Consider the following 12221-nt stretch of genomic DNA (forward strand, 5'->3'; position numbering starts at 1 on the left):
GGGGACTTGCCCGGAGCCCTGAGGGGAGCAGAGCCCAGAGGACAAGGGAGGGTCCCGGCTCCGGGGCCACGGCTCCACCCTCCCATACGGTTTCCAATGAAAATGAGAGCCCCTAAGATCCTGAGGGCCTCCGTCCACCCCTTACCATGTGGGGCCCTTTCCTCTCGACATCCCGACGAGCCCGCAGGTACATACACACATTGACTTCACACATGGGGACCATGGGATGGGGTCAGAGGAGGAGTGGACACTGGGGAGGTGACAAGGGGGCAAGAAGAAGGGGACTGGAGGCAGCTCTGCCACGGGGCAGGGGCGCCCAGTGCGCTGGCAGCATGACCAGGGCTCATACGTGGGGTGGGGAGACGTGCCAGCCTGATGGCCAGCGGGGTCTCCAGGGTACCCAGGGGGCTGCCTGGGCTGGGCACTTCCCCGGGGCACCCGGAGAAGTCGGGGTTTGGGGTCTTGTGTCCGCCACCAGCCTGGAGCTAGAAGGAGACACCCCCCTAGTGGGAGGGGCCTACGGGACAGGCTTCAGCTTCCTCCTGTGTAAATTGGGCTGCATAGACGTGATGTCCCAAGGGTCCCACAGGCTTGTCTGCTGGCCCTGGACCTCCACCCCTGCCCCAACATGCTCCTGGTCCTGGGAAAATGCTTTCTCCTCCCTCAAGGTCCTTCTGAGCGGAGGGCAGCCTGGGGGCTTGGAGGACCGAGGACCTGGATGGGCAGCACGTGGCCGAGCATGGACCCTGGTGTGGGGACCGAGGTCAAGACCCTCCTTGTCGGAGCCCCGGGGCCTCATTAGGAAGGGCTTCCAGAGGCAGTGCCCTGCCTGGGGTGAGGAAGCCTTAGGAGTGAACGGGGCACCGGGACAGGAGAGGTGGAACGGGGGACAAGGGAGGCTTCTGAAGTCCTCACATCGCCCCTGGAGCCCGCACATCCTGCCCCTGTGCCCTTCTAGGGCCAGGGAGGGCTGCTGCCTTGACTACACCCAAACAAAGGTGTGTGTTTTTGTTTTCTGGTTTCCCTGCCTGGGGCTGTCATGCCGGTGCTGACCACCAGGGGGCAGGCTGTGTCCACTGTGCTCCGTGAAGCCTCTGGAGCGGGAAGGGACGCTCAGGGGTCATGCTGGGCGTCCCCTGCCCCCACCCCAACATGTACCTCTTACTATTAGTCTGCATGTCCACAGCGTGAGCTACTCAGAGGCAGGTAGGGACTCTGAGATTCTCTCTGGACGCATTCAGCCCCTGTACCTCTCACCCTGAGCAGGGGCTGTGTTGGGCCCAGGGGGCCGGAGTCAAAGGTCCCGCGAGGTCCCAGCCCTCCAGGATCTCACAGCCCAGAGGGGGAGGTGGGTCAAGGCACAAGAGTGAATCCGTGTGAAAGGAAAGACAAAACACTGTCAGGAAATGAAGCAGGGTGAAGGAGGGCGGCCAGGGGCCCCTGGGTAGGGGGGGGTCTCACAGGCCTCCGGGATGGCCCTGATGCTGGGACCCAGAAGGACAAGGGGAGCCAGTCCCACACACATCTGCAAGCAGTGTGCTGCGGGGACGAGCAAAGCTGCACAGAGGGTTTGTCTGGAGAGGAGCTGAGGAGGAGCCAGTGTGGCCGGACAGAGCTCGGGAGGGAGGAGGGCGGGCCCAGCCCCCAGCCTGGAGGATGGACTGTTGTCTGTGCTGGGGGACACATTCACCTTACTTGGACCACCTCACACTTTCTGTACCAGTCTCCCGGCTCGGCTCGGCTGGGAGCCTCAGCCCCACGGTCACCCAGGAGGCCAGGGCTGCAGCCTCAGCTGAGGCTCGACTGGGGCAGGGTCTGCCTCCAAGACTGCGACCTTGCACATGCTCTTGGCAAGATTCATCTGGGCAACGGGTGTGGGCAGAGAGATATTCCAGAAGGAAGTGTCCTGTGGTCAGGATTGATTCCAGGCAGGGAGGCTGAAGATGAGGGTGATAATTGGGGCCTCTGTCTATTGTGTGCTCACATGCACTCTGTCCTCGCTGCCTAGGTCACCTCCTGCATTGCCATCAGGTTCCTGGGGCTCTGCCTGGGACACTGGCTTGCCTGCACTTGGCTAGGGTAGCAGCGGTGGGAGATGCTCCTGGGGGAGGGGTTATATTCATTTTTTGTTGCCACTGTCACAAAGGAGCACAAGCTGGGTGGCTCAAAGCAACAGAAATGTATTCTCTGTCAGTTCTGAAGGCCAGAAGTCCAGAATCAGCAGGACTTTGAGTCGGCAGTTCCGTGCTCTTGTCTGAAAGCTCTAGGAGGGGATCCTTCCTACCTCTTCCAGCTTCTGGTGGCTCCAGAAAGCTGTAGTGTTCCTCGACTCAGGGATGCATTGCTCCGAACTCTGCGTCCATTTCACACGCCTTCTCTGCGTGTCTGTGTCCGGTTATCCCCTGCTCGGGTAAGGACACCGGTCGTTTGATTAGGGCCCACCCAGATCCAGCGTGTCCTCATCTTAACTTGATGACATAGGCAAAGACCCTCTTTCCAAGTAAGGTTTGTGCACAGGTGCTGGGTTAGGACTTCAGCATAGCTTCTTGGGGACACAGTTCAACCCACAACAAGGGGCGTTGGAGTGGTTCTCCCTCCCCCTCCGAAGGTCAGGTACCCAGGTGCCCACGGGGATAGGGGGCACAGCTGGTGTCTGCGGAGGTCTGGGGGACTCTGCCCCCAGTTTGTGGGTGTGAGGGGAGCCTGAGGGTGTGCTGTCACCAACAGCAGGTGGCGCTGTGACCTCCTTACTGCCGCCCTAGCAGGGCTCGGAGGCTTGGAGTGGCGCTAGAGCAAAGATCTCACCTCTCAGTTGCGAGGAGACAGCACTCAACTGTAAACACCAGAAGCACCGTCATTTCAGGGGTGACACGTGCCATCAAAATCAAACAAGGTGGGGCCACGGGATGGTGAGCCGGTGACACCTTGGACAGGAGGCCAGGGAACCTAGCAGGAACAGGCCTTCCGAGGTCAAGAGTCTGCGTTTCCTCCTACACCTGCAAGTTGAGCCGGCCCTTCTCAGCCATTTGTCTTTTTTTTTTATTTATTTTTGGGACAGAGAGAGACAGAGCATGAACGGGGGAGGGGCAGAGAGAGAGGGAGACACAGAATCGGAAACAGGCTCCAGGCTCCGAGCCGTCGGCCCAGAGCCCGACGCGGGGCTCGAACTCGCAGACCGCGAGATCGTGACCGAGCTGAAGTCGGACGCTGAACCGACTGCGCCACCCAGGCGCCCCTCAGCCATTTTTCAAGGGCCCTGCAGCTATGATTACGCTCTGTGGTTTCTGGGCAGCTCCCCCGTTACCGTTACCGAAGGGCAGGGCGGCTGTGTCTGGGGAGCACGCAGAAGGCAGCCGTCTGGATGGGTGGGCTGTCGAGATTGAGGGGTCCCTGTCCCCAGAGACCCTTCCCAAAGGGTCCCCCCACTGCTCACCTGCTGGGGTTCTGCCCGGCCCTCATACAAACCGGAGAGGGCCATCTGGGGCTGAGGAACAGGGGCCCTGGACTCCCCACGGGCGAGTAGGCTCCTAGGGGCATCAGTGAAATGAAGCAAAGTGCCCAGGGTGGCCTGGCCCCAGAAGAGAGGCCATTTCTTACTGTGGCCCCCTGGGCACTTCTGGGTCCCACAAGGCTCAAGTCGCCAGCCCTCGACAGTGGGGTCATTCGCTGATTTCTACGAGAGGGACTTACCCAAGGGCCTCTGAGCATCGTGCCTGGGCTTCACTCTGGGAGGAGGAGACCGTAGAGAAGAAATACAGGAAAAGGGGTGTAGGACCGACCGCGGAGAAGGTTCTCTTCCTGGGAGAAGGCATTGGGACCCCGGGGACCTGCACACCAGCCATTGGACTGTGCTGCAGAATAACCCCCGGACCGTCCCACACTGCTGCGGGTGGTATGGATGTGGCCTATAGCGCCACCCCCCCACACACACACACCCCCCTCCCCCCCGCCGCCCTGGCCCTGGCCTTGGCCTGCACTGTCTCATTATATCCACAAGATAGGTAGTGGCAGGGCTGGTGGGGACGTGTCCCTGCGTGCAGACACGCCCCGCCCGGGCGGGGCTGGGCGTAGGTGCTGGGACCAAATTCCTGGCAATTGCAATAAGCTTCCGAAGTCTGGGCTGGGCAGGCCCCAAGGTGATGGTTAACAGTGGGAGTGGAGACATAAACAGAGTTAATGAGCCCCCTCCTCCTCCTCAGCCCCCACGCCCCCTCCCCTCGCTCTAATGAAGGCCTTGGGCTCTGGGCTCTGCATTTTCTCGGAGTTCTGGGTGTTTGATGCTCAGATTCTTCACTTAGGGTCACTGCCGGCTGTGTCTCCGTGGGGGCTGGGGAACGAGCTTAGGGAGCCTGGATATCTCCCTCCAGGGCGGCCAAGCCAGGGTGAGGAGGTGGAAAAGAGAGGGCATCCCCCTAAAAATGACAAGCCCCAGAAGGAGGGAGAGTTCCCATGGTAACCTAGAGGGGTTGCTTGGCAACTACAGGCCCCCAAAATACTTGCCTGCAGGAAGGCTCAGGGCTGGGGCTTTCCGATGGCCTGCAGGTAGACGCTAGCAGTGGAGTGTGGTCCACCCCGCCCCGGCCCAGCAGCCCCCACCCTGGATCCTTCCTGAGGGAAACCCTGGTCTGTTCCTCCCTCCCCGTAGCTCCACCCTGTATCAGGCCGGTCCCCTAGCAACAGAGGCTATGTCCTGGATACCTGAGTGACAGTTGATGGTGGCACGACGTCAGAAAATGTAGGGTCAGAGAGCACCGTAGATGGGGCCAGGCGCCAGCCAGAGTAAGGGGAGCTGGGCTTGGTGCCCTGTACTTTGTACCCACTGCAGCCACGAGTGACCTGGGCCCGGGGACAGGGTGGCGCAGCGGCAGGGAGGTGTGGCTGGGAGGGTGGGGTGGGTAGAGCCCCTGGAATAGGGGGCTGTGGCTCTGGTCTGAGCCAGCTGAGACTAGCTTTGTGACCTTGGCAGGTCCCATCTCACCAGCCTCAGTTTCCCCATCTGTGGCCCCTTCTTCCCCTGTGCCTGTGTGTTCACCATGCAGTGCACGAACACTGCCCTGTAAATCATGTCACCTACTGGGGCTTTGGGGGTGGGGCAGTGAGGGGCCTCTGGGTTTGCTCATCCGCTGGCCTGATTCCATCAGGGTGCTGGGGGGAGGCAGGCGGCCTCATGGTTAAGGCCATTGGCTTTGGAGATGGAACCTGTGTCTATATCCCAGCATAATGCTTGTTACTGAATGTCCTAGAATGGGCACCAAACCCCTTGCTTTTCCTCCAGCTGTGAGCAAAATATGGGAATGGAAGGAAGCCTGGCCCTGCGGGCTGTTAGGGGCTGCTTTCCCTCGTGGGTGCTGACCCTGTACCTATCAGTGAGCGCACTGGCCGGGGCTGTGTCCAGCTGGGAGGGCGCAAAGCCCCGGAGCCCCTGCCATGCCTTGGGATGGAGGAGAGAGGGCCTCTGAGGGCCAGACTGCCCTGGGGTGGGTCGTAGATTTTGGAGCTGGGAAGATCGTGAAGCCCAGGTGCCCCCTGGGGAGGGCGGTGATGGGTGGTCTCGTTGGTGAGGGGTCCCGGGTGCCCTCAGGGAGCCTGGATTCTAGTCTGACCTTGACCATTCAACTCATTCTGTGACCTTCGACTATAATCCCACCCTCTGAGCCTCCCTGGCCTCCCAAAGGGGAGGGGGCGTGCCCACCTCTGGCGTTGGGAGGAGGCGTGGTGGCCTCCTCTGCCCAGTGCCGGGCACGCACGTTCGGCGCGGGGGCGGGGGCGGGGGCGGCGGCTCCCGTGGCTCCCGCGCCTCTGCCCGCTGTGCCCCGCCGCCCCTCACTCGTGCGCGGCGGGAGGAGGGGGCGGGGCGAGGGCGGCGCAGACAATGGCCCGGGCCCGGGTGGCGACGACGGTGCCCAGAGCGGGGCGGGACGCTGCGAGCCGGGCGCCCGGCGACCGCGGGCGGCGCGCTCCAGCCCTCGGCCCCAGGCGGGGTGCGGCCCCTGCCCGCGTTCATGCTGGTGGTCCCGCCGAGCGTGCGGGCGGACGAGGTGAGCCCCAGCCCCGCGGGCTGCCGGGGGAGGAGGGGCAGGGACCGCAAGGTGGCGGGAGCCCAGAGGCCGGAGCGCTGCCCCGCCCCCACGATTGAGGCGGGCGCGCTCCACCTCGGGTTCTCCCCCCCCTTTTCTAGGTTGGGATCCGGAGTGGGCTCCCTTGGGGAAGGCACAAGTGGGCTCCCTTGGGGAAGACCCCGCCTGAGGTTCCAAGTGTGCCCACCTGCCCTGTGGGTCCGCGCTGGGTTAGGGAGGGCGTGGCCCGGGCCAGTGAGGGGCTGAGTCCAGAAACCTGCCCCGCCCCCCCCCCCCCTCCCTTCTTGAGATCTGGGCGAGCGGGCTCAGGCCCTCCTTCCAGGAGCTCCTTTCCCTGTAACCGTGCGGGTCAAAACTGGGCGGGGGAGCGTGTGTGGGGAGGACCGGAGTGTGCGGGCCCTGGGGGCTGCCGCCACCCGAACTGAATCTCTCTGCCTGATTCTTGCTGCAGCCACTGCGGCTGGGCCGAGGCGGGAGCATAAGGAGCCCAGCCCTGGTTATCTCTGTCCGCTGCTCTCAGCACGCGAGGTCAAGTCTGTCTGGAGGTCAACGGGGAGAGAGAAGTCTGGGAAGGCCGGGTGGGAGCCCTGGCTGGGGCTTGCTGGACCCCCGGCAGGTACTTTCCTTGACTCCTCTGTGCCTTGGCTGCTTCACCTGTGGATGTCAAGGTGTGTGAATGTGCCTGGGGAAGCAGGTACTGGCACCAGTAAGCCCTCCGCAGGTGACAGGAAAGGTCTCTTCCAAGGAAGGCAGATGGCGTGGGGGCCGGAGAAGTTGAGTAGATTGCCCAGGCCAGAGGGGGAGCCCCACCTGGATCGCCTTCCTCCCTGAGGCCAGAGTTCTAGGTCCCCGCCCCCCCCCCCCCGCGGGGGTGTGCTGACCAGGAAGTTGCCCGGGGGTGCCCTTTGGCCCTCTAGTTGACAGGGTTGAAAAGGGTGAGGCAGTCCGCCTGGCCTGAGGCCCTGGGCAGCCCGAGAGGTGACAGCTGTGGGCTCCCGAGACAGGGGAGCAGAAAGCTAGGCAGGCAGTGCCCCGTGTGGACAGGCTGAGCTGCCCCCGCCTGCCCCCCTCCCTGCAGCAGGGGACAGTGGTTCTCCACTATGTCAAGGAATCTTCTTCGCAGCCACGTGGGGCCGGGAGACCCTTGTGCAGCACACGGGGCTCCTTCCCTTCTCCCCAAGCCAGAAGCAGGCGCGGGGTGGGCCCCGAGGGCGCACGCTCAGGGTCTGGGGACGCCGGTGGCCGTCACTGTCTGGCAGATGCGCGGGGGGGGGGGGGGGGGGGGGGGGGGGGGGGCTGGAGGCTGGAGGTACCTCCGGGGCTTCTGGGGTTGTCCGTGCGGTCCTGCACCTGCGCGTGGGAGCGTGGGTGCACGTAACTTGGGAGGAGCCCCATGCCTTTGGGTGCCGGCACATTTGAGTGCATCTGTATCCACGTGCCTCGTCGTGTGCCCCCAGTGTGCACGACAAGCCCAGCGGCGGCTGAGTGAGCACATGTGTGAGGGAGCTCGTGTGAGGGGGCTCGTGTGGAAACACGGCTAGTTACGGGGGTGCGTGTGCGGCACGAGTTCACGCGTGTGTTTGTGCATCCGCGCGCGTGTGTTTGCATCTTGCATTTTCAAGGCGCCAGCCCCCCCCCCCCAGTCTTGACCACGAGGAACCCCGGGTGTTCCTACCCCTTCAACTTCTCAGTGTCGGTTTCTCACGGTTTTTGTTTGTTTGTTTTTTTAAGTTTATTTTGAGAGACAGAGAGGAACGGGGGAGAGAATCCCAAGCAGGCTCAGTGCTGCCAGTGCAGAGCCCGATACAGGGCTCGGTCTCACCAACTTTGAGACCATGACCTGAGCTGAAATCAAGTCGGACGCTTAACCGACTGAGCCACCAGGCGCCCCACGTGCCTCATCTGTTAAAGGGGTTAATAAATGTACAAAAGCTTACAAAGCTGGGTGGCTTTAAAGTACTCAGCCCTGTGCCCGGCGCACAGAGCCGCTCTGTTGCCTGCTGGCGGCCGGAGATCTGCACCGCTCTTGGCGGGTGCCCGGCGGGGGGGGGGGTCCACCCGGTGCCTTGCAGAGCTCAGCACATATCCCATGTACGAGCAGGTGGAGGCAGGGAGGAGAGGCCCTGGAACCTCGCCAAGGAGGAGAAGGAGCCAAGTCCTGGGACTGGCAGAGGGACCGTGGGTGGCAGGAGGAGGCTGGGACACAGGCTGTGTCTCCGAAGCTGTCAGCCCCAAGGCCCTGGGAACCCAAGGCATTGCCCCCATCCTCTCCTGCCCCCTCCACACCTGGGGAAACTTCCTTGCCGAAAGACTGTGGGAAAGGCACCAGCCCCCCCACCTCCCGGCAGCCAGCTGGAGCCCCGGGTCCCTTCCAGAGGCTAGGGCAGCTCAGGGGGCCCCCCTCAGAAAGGGTAGCCCTGCTTCCCAGGCCCTGGGCCCCCGCATGCAGACAGCAGGCGGGTGGCGGCACCGGGCACACAGTGTCCCTGGCACGGCGGGCACCCTCCTCACCACAACGGCCCGTTTGTCCCAACTCCCCTGGCCCTGAAGCCCCAAGTGACCAGGCCCTGCCGGGCACAGCGGCCTGACTGTGGGCTCCGCTCCCCCCACCCACCCAACCTTTAGCAAGCCCCGCCTGTACTTCAGGGAGAGGCTCCTTAGCGCAGGCCAAACCTCTACTTACCCGATCAGCGGAGACCCATTCCCCAGGAATTGCGGAAGGAGAAAAAAACCCCAGGTTGAACCAGAGCTGAGCCGACTGCCTGCCTCCCCGCCCTGACACCCCACGGCAGGCTGGCTTCTGGGAACCTCCTGGCTCCTGCTTCCCAGAAAGCCTGGCTCGCCTCCAGCCTCGCTCTCCGGAAGGCGCTGTCATGGCAGGCTGGCAGAGAGGGCCTTGCCCTTCCTGTGCTCTTTGACATCCCTCGGGCTCCTCTCCAGCTCTGCTGGCTCCTCCAGGAAGCTTTTCTGGCGGTCTCCCCACGAGGAACCCTTTGGCCCCGAACCCTGAAGATTTTTCGAGTCCGGGAACTTGAGACTGGAGAGACTGGGTGGACCATCCAGGCGTTTGTTGAGAGCCCGCCGTGTGCCTGGAGCTGCCCTCGGCATCGGTACGTCAGGGGGAACAGAGTCCCTGCCCTTCCCAGGGCTTACGCCCCTTCCAGTGTTAAAAAGAGGGAAGGACTGAAAACACGTGGGACGCCCAGGGGTGGCGTGTGTATACGTGAGTGGCATGGCCACCCACCTACCTGTTGGCAGTTACGAGAAAGCACCACGGCCCAGGCATCCTTCTGGGCACTTGGGTATGAAGAGCTGGGAGCCCGGGGGCCGGGTGGGAGAGGGGGTATGAAGCCACCCCACAGTGGATGAATTGTTCTGTGAGTCTTCCCCCACAGCGTACTTCCTGGCTCCCCCACCCTATCGAAGGCTGCGGCGACGCTCCACCCCTCTTAACCCTCTTCTGGTTTTGCTTCTCCAGCACACCCACCCCCCAACGCCGTAGTTTACTTCTCGTACCCCCGACCAGAAGGTGACTTTGACCCGTTTGGTTCCCTCATGTGTTTTTGGCACTTGCACATGGCCTGGTCCCTCCCTGGCAGGTGCCCTGTAGACTCCCCAGGGCGGGTCTGCGATGATGTCCTCGAAACTACTGCTGGTCCTCGGGGACGTGGGGTGGAGTGAACTTGTTTGGAGATTTTTACGGCAGCTGGACTCTGCTAGGAGGACTTTCTGTGGCATCTTATGAAGTATCAGTTGTCCCTGACTTGGCACGTCCCGGGCCACCTTGAGGTAATGTTTTTTTGACCACGGGGCCTATGCCAGGCCCTCTTCCCAAGTGCCCCCATCCGTTGGAGACAGAAGCCGTCTCCCTGTGTAGGGCCGGACAAGTCTCAGCAAGTGACAGGCTGCGGGTTTGAACCTGGATTCCGTCTACCCAGGGCCCCCAGCTCGTAGCTGCCACTCTGATCCTTAAAGTTAGACGTTGGGCTCGTTGGCAAGACGGGCACAAGGAGCAGGCCCAGAGGGGCAGGGGGCTGTGTCCTCGGCTGCCGTGAGAGGGGGTCTTGTGGTCCCCTTGGCGGGGCTGGAGCCTGCCAGGCATGAAGCCAGCAGCAGCAGCTGGGGCAGGGCCCGGATTCTCGGATCCTCAGCTTCTTGGCAACCTGGGTGACTCAGTGGGCCGGTGTAAAGGGCCGGCAGGCAGGCAGGCAGGCAGGCAGCCAGCACAGGGGAGTCCTGGGCGGGTGAGTCAGCAGCTGGAGAGGTCCACTGACCTACCTCCCTACCGCCGGGTTACTGTTCTGCGTGGGGCGGGGCTGAGCCTCGGCTGCCAAAGTAACGAGCCCCTCCTCGCCTTTCTGCCTCCCAGCTCTGCCCCACCGTGGCAGGGGGTCCCCAGGTCTCCCCAGCCTGGAGCAGAGGAAAGGGCTGCCCCATTTGCGTCCACGGCCTTCCTCTGGCCCCTCTCAGCCTTTCTATAAAGGAGGGGGGTCCTCTGCTCACAGAAGAGCACCAAGAGAATAGTATCAGCCTCAAAGCCAGACTGCCGTGTGACTTTGAATCTGATGGGTCTCCAAGCTTCTGTCCCCGAGCCCACCTGTAAATCTGCTTCACATATGGGGACATGTCATATCCACAGCGGCACATCAGTGAATAGTAGAAACATCTAGGACGGCAGGTCATTGAGTCCAGCTTATACACTGGGTTGGGGGGCAGAGGGGCGGGGGAAATTGAAGTCAGGATCCCGAGCTGGGCCTCATACAGGGAACAGACCACCCACCTGCTGACAGGGACCCAGCGGCCCCACGTGTGGTCTTTGACCCGGCCCAGAGTGGAGGAAATTGAGCTGCCTTGGGGGCCAGACAGGCCAGGGTATGTACCTGGCCTTGGTAGTGACCCACTGTGCATCCTTGGGCAAGTTGTTTGCCCTCTCTGGGCCTTGATCTTAGTTTTACGGCAGAGATGATCACTGCGGCTGCGTCTGTTTCACAGATGCTGCGTGGAAAAGTCCTTTGTCCCCAGAGAGGAGTGAGGAGGGACAAAGGCGGAGCCGGGCTGGGCCCTGGGTGCCCAGGAGGCATCAGGAGCCGCTCCGGCCTCCAAGGCTTCTCAGTGCAGGCAAGCTTTTGCCTTTGGCTGCAGGGCGGCAGCGTTTGCAGTGTCCCGGGCCAGGGGCCTCTCTCAGAGCTGAAGAGGGAGGGGAAGCCAGAGGAGATGCACCCTGGTTCTGAGCCCGGTTCCTGGCTCCAAAGGCTGGTCCCTCACACGCAAGGCTGCAGCGTCACCTGACCTAGCAGTCTGGCAATGGCTCTGACCTAGCAATTTGGCAGTGACCGTGTGATGATGGGGCTGCAGGTTCCCGGAGATGAGGGGGAGGGGAACTGGGCTGTCCCGCGCCCCCAGCAGGACCCCGAGTCGGGTCAGGAGGCTGCCGAAAGAGGAGCCATAGCCAGCCAGGCCTCTCCTATCTGCTTCCTGGACAGGATGTTGTGCCGAGTAAACAGCTTCGAGAAGAGTCACGGCTCGCTCGGGCTCTGAGTCACAGCTCCTAGCGACAGCCACACATGTTTATAAACAATGTGCTTTGCACCCACCAGGGCCTGCCCCCCAGGAGCCCGCAAAGCGTGAGAGGAACCCCCCCAGATGTGGGATGTAGCAGGGGCCCACCCAGGAGTCCCGCCCCTGCCAAAGGGCTTAGGTCTGGGTGGCGGGGAGCTTTGGCGCGTCTGTGCATGCATGTGTGCTCGGGAGTGGGGTTTTGCTGCGTCTGGGCTTGTGTGTGGCCGGCCAGGTGCGTCAACCCAGAGCCATCTGGTGTGGTGGGCAGAGCACAGGACTGTTGGCAAGTCACGTGACCTCGGGTCCTGGGAGAAGCATCTCAGGGCTGGCGTGAGTGTCCCCGGGGGCCGAGTTCACTCAGAGCTCCGTGCACAGTGGGCGTGCATAGGAAATGCTTGTGTGCGTGCGCCTCAGTCCTCAGGAGGCCCAGCCCCCGAAGGTGGCAAAGGGGTGGGGGTGCAGGTGAAGTGCCCCTAACTGTCCCCAGCCCCCAGAGCCCTGGCTCTCCGCAGCCGGTCTTTCGTTCCAGGCAGTGACAGTGATACGGCGCACCATGTGGTGACACCAGACTGGCAGGGAACAAAG

The sequence above is a fragment of the Neofelis nebulosa genome, chromosome 12 (genome assembly GCF_028018385.1).
Source record: "Neofelis nebulosa isolate mNeoNeb1 chromosome 12, mNeoNeb1.pri, whole genome shotgun sequence".
Classification (NCBI taxonomy): domain Eukaryota; kingdom Metazoa; phylum Chordata; class Mammalia; order Carnivora; family Felidae; genus Neofelis; species Neofelis nebulosa.